Here is a 24759-nt window from a genome sequence, read left to right as displayed (position 1 = left end):
AATCTGGAAACATAACAGAAATGCATGAAACTTCAATAGAAGAAAATTACCCCTTCTGAACACAATCCAGTCCTGAACTATGTTTTAGTTTGAAGTCCAGTATACTGCATTAAAAAGTGAAGGCTAAATTTTTATCTTATTTACATTATGAAAAATGCACTTACTGTAGCATTTCTGACAGATATTTTTTTTCTGTGACCCTTGAGAATAAACACTTAGATTCATTAAATACATAATCATTTTCAGATGACCATCAAAAGAGGCAACTAAAATGAAACAACAAAAGTTTTATACAGTAATGTGGAAAAATCCATTGTCTATAGAAATTTATTTGGGCAGAATCTTGCATAAAGTCTGAACTGGTTTCTTTGTGTATATTTTGAAGAGATACAAAAGAAAAACAGAAAACAATTTTCACTAAGATTGTAATGCTGAGTTCTCTGTCGGTAAATTGATCAACCACATTTTTAAAGCATCCATTAGATTATATTAAAAGCCTGGCACCATGTGCTATGTGGATTTATAGGGAAAAAAAAATTTCACAGTGCAAAGTAATTAGCAAGTTAAGTATCTTTAAATATATGAGCATGTGCATATATTATGCCTACATAATCTTCTAACTTACACATTAATCTATAACAAAAATCCCAAATGGCTCATTTATAAATATGTTTGTAGAGAGATGGAGGATTTATAAAAAGTCCTCTACAAGGATCTGTCATTAGAAAGGCAAAGTGAGAACACTGTATTTTCCTGGGGACGCCATTCTTTTCCTCTCAAGACTGAAGGAAACGTTTGGGCTCTCCAGCTGTCTGAGCAGTTGTCTGAGCAGGTAGAAACAGAAATCCAGGAATGTAGGGTAAGAGGTGGGGAATATAGGCACAGAAAAGAAGGGACAAAGGGGCCTACGTTGTGGGGATGAATTATCTGGAGAGTTCTGAAAGACAGTGGAGAGTGGGAAAATGAGAACTGAGGGTGGCAGGGGAGGACACCAGGGCGCTGTTGGTGGTGTGGAGGGCGGTGGGAGAAGCAGCAGTGGAGAGAGGATGTAAAAGAAGCCTGCAGCACATTAAAAGTGCACTTTCCCACCCCTTGCATTTGCTTCTTGAGCGCCCCAAACAACCTGACTTCCGTGCATCTGCAAAATGACACTAGACAGACTGGACCACATGGAGCTCTAGTTTATAGTTTGCAGTGACAAGCCTTCTTCTCTAAACTTTCAGTCCCGAGATTTTTGCTAAATGAGATCTTCTAAGGTGATGTCAATTTTGTGTGACGTGGAAGGCATTTTTCACATTCTTGGGAAAATTCAAACACACTTTGTTTTCGATGGACAATAATCAAGGAGGGGAATGTGCCCTCAGGAACAGAAAAGTAAATAAAAATGCATTTCATGAAGTTGCTAATCCCTCTTCACAGTAGTTTTGGCTATATTATGCACACACAAGAATCTAAAGAGATATATAAACTGAGAGTCTGAAGCAGAAAGATATGGCCTGATTGGGATCATCCCTAAAGGAATGAGGGGAAAAGAGCAGAAAACGAGGGGAAAAGAGCAGAAAACGAGGCGGAAAGTATGGGTGAGACCATTACTGAGCCGACTGTTCACACTGAGCCGACTGTTCAGCTGAGTAATGTCAAGCTCATCCTGCAGGCTATGGAGAGTCACTGAAGGGTTGATACAGGCGGACGGTGGTCAAGGGGGGAGTAGCGGTCATTGAAGAGGCATGAGAGCAGAGGCAGGCAGGCCAGTGTTGGCTGAGAGGATATCCTTTGAGGGCCTTCTAGGAGCCACTGTGCGAATAGACGTGAAGAGAACAGGAGGAAACAGTGTTCACAAAATTTTGTAAGATACGTATCTTGCTCTTAGTTTATGGATAGTGTAGTTGAGATACCATCTTATCAAGTGCAATTAACAACAGGGTCACTAATAAACTAAAAACTCTCTAGTCTTAAAGCAATCAAGAAAAATTTACATACCTAAATTTTTCTGCAGCACTTCAAATTTAGTTTGATAAAAACTGGACTCATTATTTTTCCTCTCAAACGTATTTCTCCTCTTTCATTCTCTAAAGAATTTCTCCTGAGACTTTTCTCTATTATTCCCACTTTAAGCTGAAAAAACTGAGCTTTAGAGAAGTTAACTATATCAAGGTCACACTTAGTAAGTGGTAAGACCAAAATTAAGGTCTATCTAATTCCAAATATAATATTCTTTCTACTACCTAATTAAGTTATAAAATGAATCTGACCATCTTTTTTTAAAACTTCATAATCCAGTGTGGTCATTAGAATCTTATCCAGTTAAATATTCATCTCAAAGTTGCTTTGCTCAGAAGTTCATAGGAGAAGAACAACATAAATTTTTAGAAGTTACATTTACTGGCTTCATTTTTTTAATGTGACGGCTAATCATAATTAAAAAGATGAAGATTAAGATGACAGATTAAGTTGTATACAATTAAATTACCATCTAATACTTTTCATTTGTGCTCATCTTAAAACCACACCTTTGTGGCTTACACCGCGTGTAGTGAACATCTTATAGGTATGAATGTAGTGCAGATCTACATCTTGAGAGTTTGATTTTCATTAATTATACAGTAAAATCCTGCAAAGCGCTATTTTATAACACTTATCACTAACTAGGATGGCTAAAGTTAGGACAGAAAAATAATAACAAAAGCTGTGTCACTCTTTGAGAGAGAAGCAAAAGAGGTACCTTAACAACAGCATGTTAGTAATGGCTTTAATAGCATAGGAAACAGAAAAGAATGTCTACTCTTTTCAGGGTTTTCCTCCTAAAGGCAGTCATCAAAGGGGAAACTACCAGGGACTTCCGGGACAGCCTCTAGGAAAGGCAGAAGTTTAAGAGCAGAAGAAAGGACTCAGATATTTTCCTCAATTTCCTTTGGTGCCTGATATCTAAAAACCCTTTGCAATTCCCTATCTGGAACCCAAGGATCACAAAGGGATTGTAACTTGTAATGAGTAGCTAAATATATTTTACATAAAAGTTAAGACGGGGTGGCTAGAAGGCTCTTAAAATATAAAGGAGAGGGAAGGGCAAAGCCATTTCTCCCCAACTTCACAGTTAGCTGACTCTTAAAGAGGAACAACAGAGAGCTTTGTGAGACTGCAAAAAAAAAAAAAAAAGGAAATTCCAGAGAATGCTGGTGGGAGGGGGGTGGTTTTATAGACTTCCCTGGGGAGAAAGCTGGTATGGGGACCTCTGGATGTACAGGAAAAAGAAACACTCAAGTATAAAATGGGATACACTAGAATTAAACAAGCCATTTGAAAGCAATTGCCCAGGTTCTTTCAAACAAGAGGAATTGGTGCATTGATGTGACCCGTTAGTATGACCATGTTGCTCTCAGCGTAGGACTGCAGGACTTGTGGGCACACATGCAACGGCCGTAACAAGCTATTCTTTACAAAGGTGATGAGAGGAAAGAGCCCAGTAGTAATGAGACATTAATAACATTAAATGTGCTTGAGGTGAACAGGTGGAGAAGTCAGTCAGTCACATTCACTGATATCCTCAGTGAGGATGACAGGACCTGAGGGTGGTGGGGGACATGCTGTTACTTCAAAATGAACATAGAGGTCATCATACAGGAAATTCTTCAGCTCCTCTCTCCCCTCCCAACCTCCACCCCCACATATATAAATTTATCTCCACTAGCTTCCTCCCTTCCTCCTCCTCTCTCATCCTAGAGGACTGGTCCTCCTCCCATCCAAAGCTAATCCTTTCCACCTAAATTCTAGACTGTAGTTTCTCCTACCTCCCTGGGGACGTTTCTCCATCAAATAACTCCTCTCCTATATTTTTGACTCCTTCCTTTCTATTGACTGCTTCCTCCTTAGAAAATAAGAAGCTTAAGTTTCTCCCGTCATTGAAAATATTTTATTTTTGATTATACAAGTAATTCATAAATGCATGAATACAAGCTTATGAAAAATTTAAGTTACATGTAAAATTAAGTCCTCCTTGAACATAATTGCCCTTGACCAACCTCAAACTTTCACCATAGTTAATCTCTGTTACCCTTTTTGCAGGCATACTTACAGACTTTTTTACATATAGAATTGTTTTATGTCTTCTTTCCCTTTTCAAATAACTGGTTTAATACTCTCTATATTGTTGGGTGACTTATTTTGTTCACTCAATAATATGTCTTGTCACATCAGCAGATCTACCACATTCTTTTGTGCTCTAAGTCTGTGCAGCATTTCACAGTGGAAATGTACACCTTATTTAACCAGTCCTCTACTGATAAACAGTTGGATTCTTCCCAGTTCCTTGCCATTGCAAATAATACTAGAAGGGACAAAAGACTACTATTTCTCTACAAGTGGATGCTTCGAAGTGAAATTTCTGGAACCTGGAGCAGGCATACTCTCAGTTTTGGTAGATACTGACAATGATGTCCTCGAAAGCAGCCACAGTGATGTATGTTCACATCTGTAATGGAAGAGTTCCTGTGTGCTCATTCCCTCACTTACTCTTATAGTACCAAATTTCAATTCTGCCAATTTAGTGAGGGGAAGAAGTTTCTCATATTTCTAGTTTTCATTTATCTGATTGCAATGTAATTAAGCATATTTTCATTTTCATATTTCATATTCACATTAAGCATACTTTCATATGTTTATTGACTAATTATAATTCCTCTTCAGGGAACTGCCTGTTCATGTCTTTTGACTAATTTATAAAGGATTGTTTGTCTCTTTCTCATTCATTGGGAGGAGTTATTTCCATGTTACAGATATCAGTCCTATGTTGCATGTTTTCTCCCAGATAGTAACGTATCTTTTAATACGGTTTATGATGGCTTTTGCAGCCCAAATTTTTAAAAAATTTTGATCAAGTCAAATGTGTTTCTTGCATTGTATGTCATTAAGAGGGCTTTCTGTTCTCCAACATCATAAACATGTTTTCTCCATTTCCCTCTATTTATTGCTTTATTATTTATGATTATTTAATTCACCTTATGTTTCTTTGTTTTGTTAATAGCATGAGTTAGACTCTAACATTGTTTTTGGTCAATTGATAGCTAATTTCCCCAGCACCATTTATTAAATGATCCAGCATTCCTCAACTTATTTAAAATGCTACCTTTATCATATATTTTCATTTATACATGACACTTCTGAAATATCCATTCTATCATATTAATGTATTTGTTCATTCCTGTGCTAGCACCACACAATTTTAATTACCATAGATTTATAACACAGTTCAATATCTAGTAGGGCAAGTTTCCTCATCTTTGTCCTTCTACAAAATTGTCTTGGCTAATTCTCGCACATTTTCTTTTCCTTGTGAATTTTAAAATCAGTTTTGTCACGTTCCAATTGCTTCTAATTTATTTGACCACAGAACTCATTTTTCAAATATCATTGTTCAAAAGAACATACTTCAGTGATATATTGGCTTAGATTTTATCTGGCCCAAAGATTTATTTTGTTTGGTCAGTAGAGTGTTGACCCGTTCATGTTTTTAAAAATGTGTGACACCCATCTGAGAGCCAAAAGCAAATAATGAATGTGCAACAGGGTGTATGTATGTGTGTGGTGGGGTGTCTTTGCTTTTCCAAAGGGCAACAACTGGTTGGAGCCAAGTGGTGACTGCTCCTTGTATTTACTTAGTCCCTAAGTCCAAGTTCTCCAGTTTCTGAACTTGGCCCATTTCGCTTATTTGTGCTGTTTGCCTGGACTCAAGACTGCCTTTGCCTCTGAGAACCTGCATCACAGTAATACCATCCTAAGTAGTCTTGGGTCCCCTCAATTCATCTTCTCTCTACACTGCCACCAGAATGATTTTTCTATAACACCTATAACTGACCCACCACTCTGATCTAGAGTATTTGGCAACTTCTGATTGCTTCTAGGATAAGGTCCAGTTTTCTCTGCAGGCCACATGGGGCTTTTCACACCCTGGAATATTTCTCATGTGTCATTTCCCATTACCTCCACGTTATCCCTTCTCTAGCCATTTGACCTGTCTACAGTTCCCCACAGGTTTCCCACATATCCATCCATACTTGAATTTAAGTTGTTTGTGTGGAAATCCAAGTCACCTGACCACTCATAAACCTCACCCTCCAACCCTCTGCCCCATTCAGATTTCTTCTTTCCTCACACGTATTTGTTTGTATAACACCTACATCTCCAGGTCTCGGACTCAATTCCATTCCTCTCCGTTCTACACAGCTCTTTCTGACCACTTCTCCACTGTCACTCTCACCTTCCCACCATCGCAAGGAAGAACGGAGGCTCTTCTCCTGTGTCCCTCTTTCACTCATTACACTTCCACCAAATCAATAATTTTCTTGTCTATTTGACCCATAAGAATGTTCTCCTTGTGGACAGAAATGCTATCTTAATCAATCCAATTTCTCCTAGGGCAGGGTAACTAGAAGTCTACAGGCGTTCAACAAAACCTATGGGAGAGAAGTTTAGAGAGAGGAAGGAAGGGAGGGAGGGATGGAGGGAGGGAGGGTTTGATGACTCAATTATTGCCAATATTCTTGGGGAGTTTAGAGCCATGTAGAATTTTGTTCATTATTTAAAATAGTAACATAGTCAGCATGACCAAACACTCCAAGGAGAGAGCAGAATTAACTTTGTCCTGTATTTTAACAAGTAGAGTGGACACAATTCATAACTATTTCTCTGACAAACTTATAAGAGTTGTGCAATACCACAAATAAATTCTCTCTTAATTTAAAGTTTTTAAGGTTATTTTGTCTTAAAACCAATATATTTTAAACATTTCATCTCTAAAATAATAAAGGAATTTGATGGTAACAAGTGATTAAGTATACAAATACTTGCTTTCCACACTGGTATTGAGCAGTCTGTAAAGTTAAGGCAACCTGTACTCAAATAAGACTGAAGGATGCTCTTTTGAACATTCTCCTCACATATTAAAGACCAATCGGCTCTGCCAGCTTTGTCAAAAGCCTAAAAAGCAACCTCCATAGAATGCCTAAGTCCTATAATCACATTTATAGAGTATTTTTAGTTGAATTCTTAGTTGTAGTAGTCCCATTTTGGCATTTTTTAGCATCTGTCTAGCAGACTTGTGCATGTATATATAAAACACAAAATTCCATTAATACGACATTAAGGTTTCAAGTTTAAACACAGAGGAAACTGAGAAGTTATGGCTCTCACAACAACTTTAGCTAACCCCTTTTGCATATTCTATACATGTGCTAAGTTTAGATACTGAAAGGTTAAATTGAGCTGGAACACAAAAAGAACACACACATAAAGAGTCCAAATGCTCATCTTGGTTAGCATGTCTATTTTTATTTTCAAAGAACTACAGACTAATATGATCTATTTTCCATACACATAATGGATACACACTAAGGGAAAATGGAACAGACTGTATTTCGTTTAAATATTCAGGTGGTTTAAAGTTGAATATTCACACTGCATTAAAAACATCTCTACACTGCATTAAAAACTCCTATGCATTTTCAGTATATTCTTAGTTCAAAAAATTAAAACAAAAATACAGAAAGCATCTACTTCCAAAATAAGAGAAGCACACAATCTTATTAGGGATCTTGAAAATTCTGTAATGGTTGAAAGAGCAAAAATAATTATACCGAACTCATCTTACAACATCTTTTCAATTCTATTCTCTATTTTATTTTCTCTCTAAACTCCTTTGATGCTGAAGTTTTAAAAAGAGTTCTGTCAGCTTGCAAATAAGCACCCACTTCTCTTGAAGTGCGTAATTTGTTTTACAAATGAGGGGGGGAAAAAGACTTATTTTGTTCTACTACTACTTAACTCAGCATATTAAGTTCAGAGTTGTACATTAAATAACTTCCCTATAAGCTGAGGATAAGCACATGTATTTCCACCCAAGGGGAGAAGTTTAGAGTGAATGAAAAATAAGACTCAAATAATGAAATAATGAAGGTCTTCACGCAGGGGGTGTCTTCACACAAGGGGTGGTCAGCCAAGCTAGAGCATAAAAGTCCAACATGGTATGTGGCTCTTATTTGAATATAAAGAACTACTAGGTCATTTAAGTACCAAAAGGGCTTCCTTTTGGGTTATAATGAACTGCAAAAACTTTGGGCTAGAAGGACCGGCCTGGTTTGTCCTTCTGCTCTCAGGTAGGTCCACCCAAACGATTGTAGACAGAGGAGAAACTGAACTATATTTAGAGCCTGCCAAGAGACTCCACAATTGCTCCCAATAACTCATTCTAGTATTAAATAGCTCTGTCATGAAATCTTCCCAATACCTCCAGTAAATTCTTTGTGCTGAAACTGAAACCGGAAAACTGGCCCCAATGAGACTCTAACATGTGGTCCCCTAACCTGGAGGTTATACTGTACCATTAACGCTCATATAATAGGACCGATTCTCCATGTATTTTATAGCAATTTCCCAACAGTTACTTAAGAATATCTGGGCCAAGAAAGTGTTACATACAGAAAATATATGTCCTAGTTTGTTTCACTATTTGGATATCATCTCATTAATCTGGGTTTCTTTCCTTAAATGTGGTCACAAGTGTAAGGCCGGCAAAGCAGCAGATTATAGAAAAAAGACCAGTTCTATATATTTCTGCTGCCCTGGTCAGTCAGCAGTCAAACTGGCTTTTTCACCATATTCATGGTTGATCACGTCATGGTTAACATGAGCTCAATTATGCAATGATATGAGTTAGAAAAGTTGTATTTTGTAAGATTTACTTAGCCTCAAAGAAATGGCTTCAATTTGGCCATGCTGAAAACTGGCCAACCCAGCCATATCATATTTACCCACAAATTCATGTACGTAGAATAAATGTTTCATCAAAATTGCCAGTCAAAAAATTTGTTGAAGGCCTATTACTTATCCATTTCTTCATGCATTCTTTCCAACTGTTATGATTCCCCTTCTTGCACAGCACTGTTCTGGGTACAATAGAACACAAATCAGGAAAATCCATGTGCTGCAGCAGTACATACGGAGTGACAAAGCTAGTCTACACCGGGAGGGGAAGTTCTAACCACAGGGTCCTGCTCAATCACTTGGGGGGCTATCATCAAATTGGACCAGGATATTGTGTGAGTAGCCACCTGTGAGTGCGCAAGAGGCCTAGTTGTGCTGCCAGTGTCTCTTTGGAGGCTCTGAGGTACAGGTTGCTAAGGCCAGATACACAAAATGCTCACACAATTTTGTCAGTGAAGATGTGCTTCAACAGCCAAAATCTTGCACTATTTTTTTTCCCCAGGCCGTCTAAAATGGGCTTTAAAGAGCCAAATTTTGTTGGACAGAGGAGCCCCAATGCTCACTTTATTCTCTTCAGTGACATGAGTCATCAGTCTAAACATGCTCAGCACTGGGACCCTCGTAAAAGAACCTTACAGCAACTTCAAAATAAGAACTGTTAGCATGAGATAATCACATTGTCTAAGTAGCATATGCTCCAGAAGCTTCTGTTTTCTTTCCAAATAAGTAGAAAGTTAAAATACAATTATTCTGGTCAATAAAGCCATTATGAATGGTTCTACAATTACATCGTTTTCTTCCTTTTCACTTCCTGTAAATCCCAAGACAGTACCTTGCAGTGCTTCACACGAAAAGCTGGTGCCTACCTATTTGTTTATTGTACTGCCGCTCTCAGTGAGAGCTGCAAAATCCAAATTGATCTTACTTACACTGCAATTATTGCTCTATGAAATCAATCACCCCCAAAAGGCAGATATACATAGGACAGGCACACAGCAACTATCGTTCACAGTCTGAAAAAAGACACATCAAAGTCAGCTATTTCAAAAGCTATTCTTACTCTACAGTTATGTATTGATAGAAGATCTAACAATAATAATATCTTTTTTTTAATGTGTGGCCTCAATTCCTTACCAAGATTCATTTCTACCATCTTCATAAAGCCTTTTTGATTCTGTTGCCACATTAATCCCTTTGATTTGCATTTCTTATTTCTTTTTAAAATTTCTGTTATGTAAATAATATATGCTTCTTATCAAAAACACAGTATAGATTAGAGTAGAAAGTCAAAGTCCTCCATAACCTTGTCCCACAAAGATAACCCAGGTTAACATATGCTATTATACCTCTAGGTTTTTGTCAGTTGCCTATGTGTCAAGAACATCTTTCTTTCTTTTCTTTTTTTTTTTTTTAATTGGGGTATAGTTGTTTTACAATATTGTGTTAGTTTCTACTGTACAGTGAAATGGAGTTCCCTGTGCTATACATTAGATTCTCATTAGTTATCTATTTTGTATATGTTAGTGTATATATGTCAATCCCAATCTCCCAATTCATCCCATCCCCCTTTACCCCCTTGGTGTCCACACGTCTGAAGAACATCTTTCTTTTTCTTTTTTCTCTGCTAAGTCCAAACCCCATCCCATTTTTCCTGAAGCATCCCACCCTACCTCTAGTACTAGAACTGGGAGGAAATGAAAATCAAGGACCAGAAGAGGAGTTTAAAAGGCATATGGCACAGGCAAACATAGAAAAGAAGGGTACAAGAGGCAACAGAGTCTTGGGAGCTAATAAAGAGCAACCTGAGAGGACAAAACAAAGTCCCTTCCCATGAGAAGCTGGTGAAGAGTTAAGAAGACCAAGGAGACCCTACCAGATTGACATTTTCTGATATCCTTTAATAATTCACCACCCACCAACCAGGAGCCATCTTTGAAAAACACAAATCAGGCCAATCTCTGAGCAATAATTCAACACAGGGATATTTTTATTTTCAACCCAGTAACCTCAGCCAGCCAAAGATGGTACAAGTACTTACCTTAATTGTGGTGGTGACTTTGCCACCCTAGGAAAGTTTAAATAAATAAGAATAGAGATGACAAAATAAATCAAACCCATACTCTTAATACGTCTATGGAATATGTTTAAGAATAATTTTCATATCACTGGGCTATTCTAGGTATGTTTATTTAAAGAGTTTGAAATGCTTAAAGAGATTATGATTTCAATTTGAAATATGTAATTGATTTCAGACTTGTGATATTAAACCAGAAGGTGTAAGAACATTTTATTTAATTTTGGAAATAGCATGGAACTGTTTAAGAAAGGTTGATTTATTACCTATATATGTTTGACTATTGTTATTTTTTATTTTATTTTTATAAGGATTTGTTCCTTGGCTGGTGATTGTAGATGGATTACAAGAAGAAAGAAGTAGGGAGTTGGTGGTACATTGCATAGTTAGAAATAAAACTAACCAGCCTCAGGGGTGCCTCAGGAAGCTGTTGCATGTGCTACCGAAACCACAACAGAAGCACAGCAGGCTATAAGGTGCTGGACATGTGGAAAAGGTCAGAATGAGCACGGTGTGGGCGCTTTTACATTTGACAATGAGAAGCTCCAGGAAAAACATATGTTGAAGAGAGGAGCTTATAAAATATGAATATCGCACAAATCAAACTGCAGAGGATTTTGGAGGGAATGAGGCCAAAGCAGCCAGAGTAGATGGTCACTTCCAAGACCAGAGCTGGGAAGGAAAGTAATTACAAGGAGTAGCAAGTAAAAAGATAGACCCAAGTCTGAGGAAGCAATTCCCTTTTATTTCTTTCTTTCTTATGCTTCTCTTAAAGGTATAGGCTGAGGAGAACGTCTTATAATGACAGCAAAAAAGAGGAGCAGGAGGAGGCAAGAAATCATTCACATCAGGTGAGAAAGTGTAGTTTTAAGGGAGAACTCTAAATCAATTCCACAAACACTACTAGTCACCCGAGCAGACAAATGAGCCAATAAAAATCTTGAACGACTTGTTCCCAGCACCTAAGGTGTGCTAGGCAGGGACTACTCCATGAGCTGGGGATAGTGTGGTGACCGAGACATGCAGGTTCCCTGTCCACGTGGGACTTACACACGAGCGGAAATGATGAGGATCAGAACTAGTGTCAATTTAAACAAGTAAAGCAGGGACCTCCCTGGCGGCGCAGCGGTGAGGACTCCGCGCTCCCAGTGCAGGGGGCCTGGGTTCAATCCCTGGTCAGGGAACCAGATCCCACATGCATGCTGCAACTAAGAGTTTGCATGCCACAACTAAGGAGCCCACTGGTTGCAACTAAGGAGCCTACCTGCCGCTACCAAGACTCGGTGCAACCGAATAAATAAATATAAAAAAATAAAATAAAATGAGAAATTAAAAAAAAAAGTAAAATAAATGCTGTATGTAGTACAAACTCATGTGGTGATAACTGCCATGAAGAAAAACAATAAAGCAGGGGAAGGAGACAGAGAACAAAAGCATTTTATAGGACTGTCGGGACAAGGAGGAGCAGATCAGAGAGTTCAAGCTTGGCATTTTGAGGGTGGAAGACAGAAAACTGAGAAAGGAGAGAGAGAATGTTGGGTATCCTGAGAATCTCCATCTCTGGAAGTATCACTTGGCCTGAGACAATGGCATGACAATTACCTCTAATTTCCCCACATGATGGCAGCCTTGATTCTAAGACTGAAAGCTATTAAGCTTTTTTACCCCTTAACATCTCACTGACAGATGGTTGCATGTGGAAGGAGCTGTCGTTACAGGTCCTCTCATGGTATTTCTAAATAAATCAGTGTCCTCTGGCCCCAAAATACACAGTGTTTTTCATGACAGTGGACTTTACATAGAAGCATGTGAAACATGGAATTAGGCATGGAGAGAAGGAACACGTGCTGGCTGTAAGCAACACTCAATTACCAGCACAGGAGATGCAGAGGAAAAAAACAGCTAAAACATGTCTATTTTTCTCTTCTCTAGTCTGAGTTAGAGTTGTGAGCATAACAAGTTAGACTTTTTTGCATGCCTTTCAAAACTTGGATAAATCCTTTGTCCTCTGTGTGATTTATTTTAGGCTTAGAAAATTAGAAAAGCTAAGTATTCAACTGCATCTTAAATAACTAAGAGCAATTTCTTTTACTGGTTCTGTTTGCAAAAGAAGAGTGATCATAGGACGAGTTCAAACATTGACTCATCCAACACAAAGTACACAATTATGACAAACTAAAAACTACTTAGAACTTTTGTCCTAGAATCCAAAGAGCCCTGAGAAGCCTCTCCCTACTGAACACCTCCCCATGAAATGCAGAGACACAGTACATGCCAGGATCCCTGATAAGGTCATTCGACCTTTACTTGAATACTTGCTAGGATGAGAAGATCATTATCTCACACAGCAGTCATTTTACTTTTGGTTAAGTTTAGTTGCTGCTCAGGCCTTCTGCACCCAGAGCACCTTGTGGTAACTTTCCCTGAGTGCTTCTGTTCTGCTCATCAGGTCCCCCAAGTTAAATTAATTATTCTTTAAATCTCTCAAATGAGAAACACAAATGTAATTCAAGTCCTCCTCCATTATAATTTTAAGTAGTATTTAATGTTAATTTAACTGTAGTAAAACAATCCTGTGAATATATATTATTTTGGCCTCTTTCAGCAATGAAAAGTGGACTCTACTAAGAATGAAATTTATCTGGAAAATTACCTAAAATTATAAAAACCACTGAAACATTTATTCCTAAGATTAAATAATGAGCACTTTGACTATACCATAAAATCCTTATTTCAGGTAATGGCTAGAATGTAACTTGAATATTTATTTTTCAAAGTTATTTATTTATTTTTACTTAATGCCTGCACATTTGATTTCATGAAATAAAGGATAAAATATATTCTCTTAAAGCATTCGCTTAGATGTTATGCGAAGTTGCAAAATCAGACCTGAGGGAAAAAAATAAATGAGAAAATCTAACAAAACAAAGCAAGCTAAATGTTTCAAAGGTCACTTTTTAATTACTTTACAAAGCACCTCTTATGTAAACAAAGCTCTGCTCCACAAGGCATAGGATCCCCCATCACCACTCTGACTCTTGGAGGAAATGGCTAGAGTTGTTCAAAGGGGCTCCTTTCTTTCTGAATACTAATACTAAACAATCTTCTGTGAGCATTATGCAAAGCACACACATATGAATTTATCCGAGACATAGAGGCTCTCCACAGAAGTGAAAACCTGACCTGCATAATTCATCTAAGTGCCACGTCTTTGAGGTGGTGAATCATTTCCCTTGCTTTAAAATATTTTCCACATCTCACACAGGTCTATTCTCAGTTTATTTTCTTTTGAAAATGTTACTGTTCATTCATAGCCAGCTACTTTGAAAACTTTATTTTTTTTATTTTTATTTTTTTAAAAATTATTTATTTATTTATTTAATTTATTTATTGGCTGCGTTGGGTCTTCGTTGCTGCACACAGGTTTTCTCTAGTTGCTGAGAGCGGGCGTTACTCTTCATTGTGGTGCGCAGGCTTCTCATTGTAGTGGCTTCTCTTGTTGTGGAGCAGGGGCCCTAGGTGTGTGGGCTTCAATAATTGTGGCACATGGGCTCAATAGTTGTGGCTCACGGGCTCCAGAGCACAGGCTCAATAGTTATGGCACATGGGCTTAGTTGCTCCGTGGCATGTGGAATCTTCCCAGGGCAGGGCTCGAACCTGTGTCCGCTGCATTGGCAGGTGGATTCTTTACCACTGCGCCACCTCGGAAGTCTACTTTGAAAACTTTAATTGTAATAATAAGCTCTTGGGTTTTTTCTGTATCTTGACTGATCTCTGTCATGTGAGGTACTTAGGCTTTGTACCTCAAATAAGAGGCTAAGAGGTACAGTCCCCAGGACTAGAGGACCCATGCTTAGAGGTACCCTGGCCCCTCTGGTGATGTGGCATGGAGCCCACCATCACAGCCGGCGGAGGCCAGGCCAGGACAGAGGCGGCAGGTGCTACAGGGCGGGCTCCTGGGTATCCAGGCCTGGACTCCAGCACACGTAGGCTTGTGGAAGTGTTGCCAGTGATGGCAAACTACATGCAGTTTGCTTCTCTTCCTTTAAAATCACCTTTCTGAGTAGCCCACGCAGGAGGAGGGAGTGAAAAATCCACTCTCCTAGAAATCACTGAGGAAGGGTCCCTTAATGGAAAAGCTCAGATAGGTGAGAAAGTCCCCACTGCAAGGTGACACCCTGAGAAACCCATAGGGTTCTGCCTCCCTCTTTCCATGAAGGTGTGTTGCTACTCCCCGCTTCTCTGTACCACAATCTATATTTGTCAGCTCAGCTGCCATAACAAAATGCCACAGACTGGGTGGCTTAAACAACAAAAATTTATTTCTCACAGTTCTAGAGGCTGGAAAGTCCAAGATCCAGGTCTAGCAGGGTTTGGTTTCAGGTGAGAGCTCTCTTACTGGCTTGCAGCTCTCTTTCTTCCCCTATGTCCTCATGTGGCTGAGACAAAAAGATCTCCCTCTCTTCTTCTTCTTCTTATAAAGCCACAGTCCTATCCAAGAAGGGCCCCACTCTCACAACCTAGTTTAACCTTAATTACCTCCTAAAGACTCTATCTCCAGACACAGTCACACTGGAGGTCAGAGCTTCGACACAGGAATTGGGAGCAGGGTGAGGGGGGTACGATTCAATCCATAGCAAGTAGAAAAGAAATTGTTAGAATGGAAATGGAGTAGCTCATAAAATCTCCAGGAAACTTAGAGTACCAGACTCAGAAAATAAGTAGGAGCAAAAGGAGGCCAGAGAGTCAAAAACATTCCCAAACTATGCCCATAACCATTCTGATGAGGACCCCATTGCTATCACTGGATGCCACAGCTGAGGCTGCAGCCCCTGTTGCCTGGAAAGCCAAATGTCAGTGTCATGGCCACTGCCACCACCATCAGCCTAGGTACTTACTTTCCCCGCTTCTGTCAGTCCTAACTCAACATCCCAGACATCTGATTAAGAAGCCTAGGTCACAAGGCAGTACCCTAGCTGCAAGGGATGCTGGAAAAGCAAGACTGGGGCTTTTTTTTAAGGTTCTTTAATGCAAGGCAGGCCCTACCTCCCACCAAGACTCATACCCTATATAGTTCTCTAAACAAAGGAACAAGGTTCAAATGACAGATACCCACATGATTATCATCTTCTATTACAAACGGTTAGTTCATAGTTGGCATATATACATAACAAAAACACAAGTTTCATGAAAAAAATCCTTATCATAGCCATGAACTCTAATATTGTCTATCTCTTCTATTTTATATCATTAAAAACTTCTGATCACAAGCAACTGATTTTATAACCTACTAGATCCTGAATTGTAATATGAAAAGCACAGGACTCAGATTAAAATCAGAAGATATGAAAAACTTTTAGTTAGGAAGTTATCCAATTATCAAGCAGGAAAGGATTAGGGTGTGGGCTAGGGCACTAAATGTGGGAACACAATACTGAGAACAGATATGAAATTCTTTGAAGAGAAATATCAACAGGGCTTCTTAATTAATGAATGTTGGTTGGGGTTACAGAGAGAAAAGACTAAAGATGAAATCTATAATTTCTAGGCCAGATAGGAACTTATTTCTTAAATAAATTAACTTCTTTCACTGAAAATGTGGTTACATCATTAGTTTGCCTAACAAATTTTCAAATACCAATAGCAAAATATGAGCCAGGGTCTTGGAACAAGTAGGAAACCCTGGGTGAAAAAGTCAGCACAAGGGGTCAGACCAAAAAAGATCAAAATGATATCAGACATCTATATTATACTGCCTTTCCAGGAAAGAGGAAGTTTGGAGGAGAGAGAATTTTTGAGAAAATTTTTAACTAAGAGGGAAAATAATTAGAATAGGAATAAAAAGGAAAGAAAGTCTTAAAGTAGCTTAACATCTGTCCAACACTTTTAGTATCTTTATTGATGTAAAAGTACTCTAAAATATAGGAGTATAAAATGCCAAAATGAATTCATTCATGAAAGATTATAGAGAGAAGAGAAACAGAAGTTAGCCTTGTGAAAAATTTCCCACAAATCAATTGTATAAACTCAACTGATACGTCTATGACATGGCAAAAAAAGAAATGGGGCGGATACCATAAACTAGAGATCTGTAAGATAGAAGTTGATCCTGAGCAAAATACAGGAAGAGATTATCACATGGCTAGCCTGTTTGCTTTCCTGAGTTTCTCCTCTGCCAGGCTGAGTGTCATGCAGGAAGGAGCTATGGCTTATTCTTCTTTATATCTCTGGTACACACAGTACACACAACAGTACATGGTATGTACTCAGAAATATTGGCAGAGGGACTTCCTTGGTGGCACAATGGTTAAGAATCCACCTGCCAATGCAGGGGACACAGGTTCGATCCCTGCTCCAGGAAGATCCCACATGCTGTGGAGCAACTAAGCCCATGTGCCACAACTGCTGAGCCTGTGCTCTAGAGCCCACAAGCCACAACTCTTGAGCCCAAGTGCCACAACTAGTGCCACGGGCCTACAGCCTATGCTCCACAACAAGAGAAGCCACCGCAATGAGAAGCCTGTGCACCACAATGAAGAGTAGCCCCTGCCCACCACAACTAGAGAAAGCCCACATGCAGCAACAAAGACCCAATGCAGGAAGGAAGGAAGGAAGGAAGGAAGGAAGGAAGGAAGGAAGGAAGGAAGGAAGGAAGGGGAGAGAGAGAGAGAGGGAGGGAGGGAGGAAGGGAGAAAGGAAGAAAGGAAGGAAGAAAGAAAGAAAGGAAGGAAGGAAGAAAGAAAGGAAGGAAGGAAGAAAGAAAGGAAGGAAGAAAGGAAAAGAGAGAGAGAGAAAGAAAGAAAAAGGGAGAAAGAAAGAAAGAGAGAAAGAGAGAAAGAAGGGGAGGGAGGGAGGAAGAAAGAAAGAAATATTGGCAGAAATGAACTGGACTGAGCTGTGCAAGTTCATTAAGAATAAGCCTTGTGAGCCAAATGTTGAAATGTAAACTGAAATATTCAGAGCTGGACACATTTATAAGTAATTTCAATGTCTACTGACAGACTATCTTTAGTGGCATACTCCTGTGTTGTGTACATGAACTGCTCTGGTTTAATACTTTTACCTAATGCTTGTGGAAAACCAAGCTGGTTTGTACATCAAATATACAAATGATTCAGTTCTGGGAAGTAAAACTAATGTAGTAGATAACTGAACCATGATTAAAAAAAAAAAAGCTGGAATGAGGGACCAAACTTAATGATAACAACAGTAAAAATATAACAGAGATCAATAGAAAGTCCTGCAACTCAATAACAACAACAAACAAACCAACTGCATTAGTACAGGATCAGGAAATGTAAAATGACTAACACTTTCAATTCACTCCCTATGGCTGACCAGAAAGCTTGAAATCACTCCTTCTAAAATCTACTTAGAAATTCTGGATAAAGTATAATGTATACCCTTTTAAGCGCATAGTTGAATTTGCCCAAAAAATGTAATGAAAATATCTAAGTACCAAAAACAAAGAAGTAAGTGAAAAAGTAAAATTGTATGAGCTAATGCTAGGACAACCCTAGGAGTATGGGGGTAGGAAAAGAATGCTTATGTCAATAACCAGGGTTCAGGCCAATATGAACTAGGTATTTAGAAACAAGATTCCTTATAAGCCTGGGGCCTGTAAGTAATAGCCTACTAAAGCAGTAAACAAGAAAAAAAAATTCATATCCACCTATCAGCATAGGAAATAGCAAGGAAACTTGTCTGTCTCTGCCTGAACTATGGGTAGGAAAAGAAAAACTCTTCCTTCAGCATTCGTAAACATTGACTTACTCATGTGCATAACTGACATATAAGTTTACACTACCCAACTGGTCTGCAAATCTCAACTGCTGAAATTAATATAAAAAGTGATTTCAAGCTGATGACAGCCCTGAGGCAGCAGGAAGAAGCACAAATAAATCTAGTCATAGTGACATGCCCTTAATACTACAGAATAGGATTCTGACAGACCAAGCTCCACTGAAGATGAGCTCACAATCCAAAATAACACACCCACAAGGACAGAGTCCACAGAAAATAGAAGGTGTAACAAATAGCAGGTTCAGATCTACAAGAGCTTTAAAAGACTATGCAATAAATGTGTTAAAATACTTAAAGTAAGTAATAAAAAATAATAAAATAGCAAGATACTATGAAAAGCAAGGACAGATAGAAGAAAAATGACCAGACAGAACTTCTAAAAATGAGAATATAATCACTGAAATTTTAAAAACTCAATGTAAGGGTTAAACCAAATAGACATAGGTAAGGAAAGACTTGGTGAACTAAGAGAGAGATTATCTGAGGAAATTATCCAAAATGCAACAGAGAGCAATACAAAGATAGAAAATAAATATTTTTTTAAGTGTAAGAAACAGCAGTGAATGCAAGGGAAAATTAATATGAGCTACAGAAGTAGACACTAAAGAGAATGGAAAAGAGAAACTATTCAAAGAAAGAATAGTTGAGAATTTCCCAGAACTGATGACAGACTTGAACCCTCAGATTTAGGATTTAGTCCTAAGTAGGATATATAAAAATAAATCCACATGGAGACACATTATTACGAAGCCACAGAACACATAAAGTAAAACTCTTAAAAACAATGCAAGAAAAGACGTTGCTTGAAAAAAACCAATTAGACTAAAGCAGACTTCTCAAAAGCAAAAGTTAAAAGGTGATGGAATGATATCTTCAAAGTATTGAGAAAACATAACTGTCAACCAAGAATTCCAAACTCAGCTAATATATAAATCAAATGAAATGAATGCTGACAGAATTAGTCATTAATAGACTCTCTCTGAAGGAGCTACCAAAGGATATACTTCAGGTACCAGGAAATTGAAACCAGAAAGAAGAAAAAAAATGACAACATTGAGCAAAGAAACTGGGAAAATATGAGGAAAATCTTAACATTCACTAGTTTCTTTTATGAAATAACAATAATGATGATTGATTCAAGTCATTAAAACATGATGAAATTAAAATATTTAACCAATAAGATAAAACAGAAATATGACTTAAGTTAATCATATAGATCAGAAGATTAGAAATATTAATTTTAGACTTTATGATGTCAAGTATGCTTATAAATTTTTAATGATAACCACTAAAAGAAAAGAAAGATAATATAAAATTTCCAGATAAGAAGTGAAGAAAATAAATAAGAAAAAGTTGGTTAGCAAAACAGAAGGTAGGAAGAGAGGAAGAAAACACAAAAAGGCACATAAAAAGGATAAATAGAATATGATAGAAGCAATTGCAAATATCAGTAATCGCTAAACTGACTAAAACTTGGATAAAAAAGTAAAAGTTATCCATACATCATTTATAAAGAGATACAAGCTAAGATGTAAGAACATGCAAATTTTGAAATTTAAAAAGATGGAAAATTTGTAAATCAACTATATTTCAATAAAATAAATAAAAATTAAAAGATGAAAATTACATTTTAATATATCCTACTTAGTGTGGATATTCACACATTTTATTGTGACTATATCAATGTATTTGATTACTGCATGCTCGCTCAGACCCTTTGGTGCTGCTCTGTAATATTCTGTACACGTACTGTGGGCTTTGGATATGGGCCTACATACTTGTTTTTCAATAGACTTTAAGATATAAAGAATTGTTAGACATAAAATCAGTCACTGAACAGGATTAAAGGAAAGATTCTCAGGAATATGAAGCAATTCTAAATGAATTACATAACCTCCAAGTATACAAGAAATACACTGCGAGAATTTTAGAAGTATTTTAGAACTTCTATACATTTTAGAACTAATATATAGAAGTTCTTATATATCTCCATTGGTTCTTGATAGATCAAAAAGAAAAAAATTCTACAGATATAGCAAATTTTGACCACAAAGTCAATGAGCTTGAACCGAAGGACAAATATGGAATCCTGCATGTAAGTTAATTAGCTATCATAAGACTTTAAACAATCTGAAATTGTTCCTTGGAATCATGCATCAGGTGGAGAGTCTGGTCAAAGGACCTCGAGGATCCTAACTAACTCTGGGATTGTTTAGTCTAGTTTCAATAAATATTTCACTCAAAGCTTTAAAATCCGGGCTTTTCTTTTCTTTGTTTTTTGTGTGTGTGTGTGTGTGTTTTTTTTTTTTTTCAAAACTGGGTACAGCTCTAGGATGAGTTACAGCTTGAGGTATAAACCTCAGCATTCCCACTGTGTTCCACTTTGAGTTTGGGGTGGGGTGGGGATCACCACGCTAAACCCAAAGAAAACTTCGTGGGTGTAGTCCAAAGGGAACCAAATCAAACGAACCAACAATTTTGCACAAATTCCCATGAGCCAAAACCACTGAATTTCACTCAGCAACAAAGACATATATTAGACGCCCCTCATCAAGTGGAGCCAAATTTTCCCAAACCTCAGACATGTCAGGGCACTGCTCAGTTTGGAAGATGAGCGAAAGGGTAGATTTCAAAAGAATTAACTTAAAACTATTCAAGTTTCTTTTACATTTTGGAGTCTTTACCATGCAACATTCTGGAGTCTTTACAATGGAATAAAATTAGAAGAAATAAATCATCCAAGGCCCCAGTACCCTCAGCAGGCAGCAATATTTCCTCCCAGACATTCACCATGGGGAAAAGAAAAAGAATTTGTGTACTGATGTTCAACAAACAAATGACAGCAGCATTCTAGAAGGAAAAAATAAATAAAGCACATGTTGAAATAATATAATGGGCTAAATTTATAGGTACCATATTTACAGACAGACTTGGTCCAAATATCAGTCTGTATATACAACTACAGTTCTACTGTTATAAAAACAGATAAGACAAAAGGGAGCCATCGTTTAATTGGTTCATAGAGTAACTACTTGTGTGGAAAACAGTGCTGTGTGTACTGATGTATGAATTTACATTTGCAAACTTATGATATCTGAGTGTCCCTTTTTAGAGAGTCCAATTAATCTGTTTACCTTATATAATTTTTAAGGGAAGCATTAGGGTGGTGTCATCTTCACGGATGCTTACCCTACCCCTGGGGTAGGGGGCCTGGGAAGGGCAACAGCGGGTAGAGGGCAAGAAGGATGGAAGAAAAATTAACAGAAGAATCATCTGTCCTATGAGCTTCTAGATTCTAGATCCTTTTTTTCTTAAATTCCTTTCGACTTTTGTATGTGTCATCCCATCTCCCTGGAATGGCACCTGGAATTTGAGATCAGTCTTAGAATCAGTGCATGCCTATCACATGGCAGGGTTTCTTTTCTTACATGAAAGCTACGAATAACTCAGTGGTACATCACACAAGTCAAGCATCTCAAATAAAGCAAATATAGTTCTTTTTAATTCCCCAAGCAAACTATCAGTTCCTTGAGAGCAGGCATGGCTCCTCAGTATTTGTCAGTACCAGGTACCACCGCACCTATCCCAGTACTTTCGGTGAGTAAGCACTGACTGGTTTAGATTGGCTTTAAAACAGCTAATAGCCTAATAAGATAAATAACTGGAGAAAAAAGATACATAAGGCAACATCAACACAAAATCCACGGAAGCATACAAAAAACTGTAGGAGAAAAATGGGTCAGGTGTTTCTTAGTGAGCAGATGGTGCTTATTGGTAGCGGAAGACAAGATGGGCTTATCAATGAAGACCTTAATCTAAGAATTAGAAGTGGGAAAATGTGATATAACAGGCTGGGGATGAGCTAAAATACCTCCCCCCCCCCACACACACATACACTTTGACAGCTTGATCAAGACTAGAAATAACGGGCCATTAGCAAGCAGTTTTGTTTACAAGGTCAGGATAAGATGTAGTGGATACAAGTAACAGATTAAGGTAACTATAGAAATATACATTACCATTCCATAAACATACATTTAAAACCTATTTTCCCCAGGCACCATTTTATCAGGAAAGACGGGGAGTGCAAGAGGAAGCATAGGAGGGGAATGCAAAGATGAATAAAACACAGCCCCTGTCCTTAATATGTTCATTGCACAGGATACAGACAGACAGGTAAGACAGCATGATGAGGGCCATGTATCAAGTGTCATGGGTATGAGGGGGAGGGTATAAACACTTCTATCTGAGAGAACCAGGAAAGTTCTTAGTAAATAACTTTTAAAAGTAACTCAAGACATATGTCAACGTGTAAAAGAGACAGCTAGCGGGGAACACGCTATAAAGCACAGGAAGCTCAGCTCAGTGCTCTGTGACAACCTAGATGGGTGGGATGAGGAGAGGATGGGAGGGAGGGGATATAGGTATACCCATAGCTAATTCACTTCATTGTACAGCAGAAACTAACACAACATTGTAAAGCAATTATACTCTAATAAAAAGGGGGAACTCAGGACATTTTTATATAACAACATTTATATGACTCATAACATTTGAGCCATTAAAATTAAAATTTGACAATCTGATTTGAACACAATTACCATTACAATGAAAGATCTCTATATCAAAGCTGCCTTTACAGTTTGAAAAATATACAATTAAAAACAAAAACAAAACCCTTCATTGTTCTGTTTACAACAAACTGTTAGCACCGAATACTTGATAATAGGAATTGTGTTCTGTTTTGTCTTGTTTCATTTTCTGGCCCTTGTTCATGTATATTTTCAAGCATAAAAACAGCACCTGATGATGTACTTTTTCATGCTACAAAAACTAGGAGAAAACAACTCTCAACTTTTAAAAAATAACTCTAGAATCTTTTCTTGTCACCAAATAGTAATTGCCTTTTCATTTTTCTCTCTTCCTCAGCTACCCCTTATTCTTCCAATACTCATCTCATTCAGCAAAACACCAGCAAACAAAAAGCCCACAGCCAGCATTCCACATAGAACATCAGGGAGCCTGGACGAGAGAGGCATGAGATTCACTAGACCTCACTCACTTCCCATTTGGGAGTCAGAGCTTTTCCCTTTCCAGTCCTACAGGGAAATGGAGAATCAGCTGTTTCACCCCCAGTTTCTGTGACTGTAAATGCAATTTCTGGCTTTGTGACAAATTCCACTGGAACAAAGCCAACAGCATGCCCCATGGATTCACTATAATGGGATTTTTAACTCTATTGGCATTATGTATAAATTCAAGGAAAAGTACATCTTAGGCAATGGTGAACATAATAAGAGCTACAAGTTCAGAAGTGTAGAAAGTAATATGATAAATTACTTTAGATTGGAGGTCAGAGAAGGCATCTGTGAGGAGGTAACATTTAAGCTGAGATCTAAATGACAAAAAGGAAGAACACCTAGGGATGAGATAATAGCCCCAAAGGCAAGAATAACCTCTCTTTATTCTAGGAACAGAAAGAAGGCCACTGTGATTGGGACAAGGGGAAGGAAGAGGTAAGTCCGAGGGGCCAGGAAAGGCCAATAGTGTTGGGTTTTACAAACAATGTAAGGGAGGGGACTTCCCTGGTTGGTGCAGTGGTTAAGAATCTGCCTGCCAATGCAGGGGACATGGGTTCGATCTCCAGTCCAAGAAGATCCCACATGCCTCATAGCAACTAAGTCCGTGTGCCACAACTACTGAGCCTGTGTGCCACAACTACTGAAGCCCAAGTGCCTAGAGCCCGTGCTCCACAACAAGAGAAGTCACCATAATGAGAAGCCCACGCACCGCAATGAAGAGTAGCCATCACATGCCACAACTAGAGAAAGCCCGCGCACAGCAACGAAGACCCAACACAGCCAAAGATAAATTTAAAAACAAACAAAAAAACAATGTAAGGGAACCTGGGCTCTATTCAAAGTTCAACTAAAAGCCTTTGTGGTACTGTAACCAGGGAGATGATTAGATCTGATGACATTTTTAAAGGCTCATTTTGGCTACTGAGTGGTGAATGGACTATGAGAGGGCGTGAGAGCAATGGCATGGAGAGTTGCTGCAACACTGACCAGGGTGGCCATAGGGAAGCTGGAGAAAATGGATCACTTTGGGAGATGCTTTAGAGTTCA

At 38.2% G+C, this 24759-nt stretch overlaps 1 protein-coding gene across 1 annotated transcript in view; it reads right to left on the bottom strand.

Annotated features, from left to right (window-relative positions):
- Positions 1-24759, bottom strand: part of KIF6 (kinesin family member 6) — a 363044-nt gene that overhangs the window by 298110 nt on the left and 40175 nt on the right. The window lies entirely within an intron of this gene.

Source organism: Hippopotamus amphibius, chromosome 11, assembly GCF_030028045.1.
Source record: "Hippopotamus amphibius kiboko isolate mHipAmp2 chromosome 11, mHipAmp2.hap2, whole genome shotgun sequence".
Taxonomy (NCBI): Eukaryota; Metazoa; Chordata; class Mammalia; order Artiodactyla; family Hippopotamidae; genus Hippopotamus; species Hippopotamus amphibius.
The sequence above is the reverse complement of the archived record's forward strand: the minus strand, read 5'-3'. Positions and strand labels throughout refer to the sequence as shown.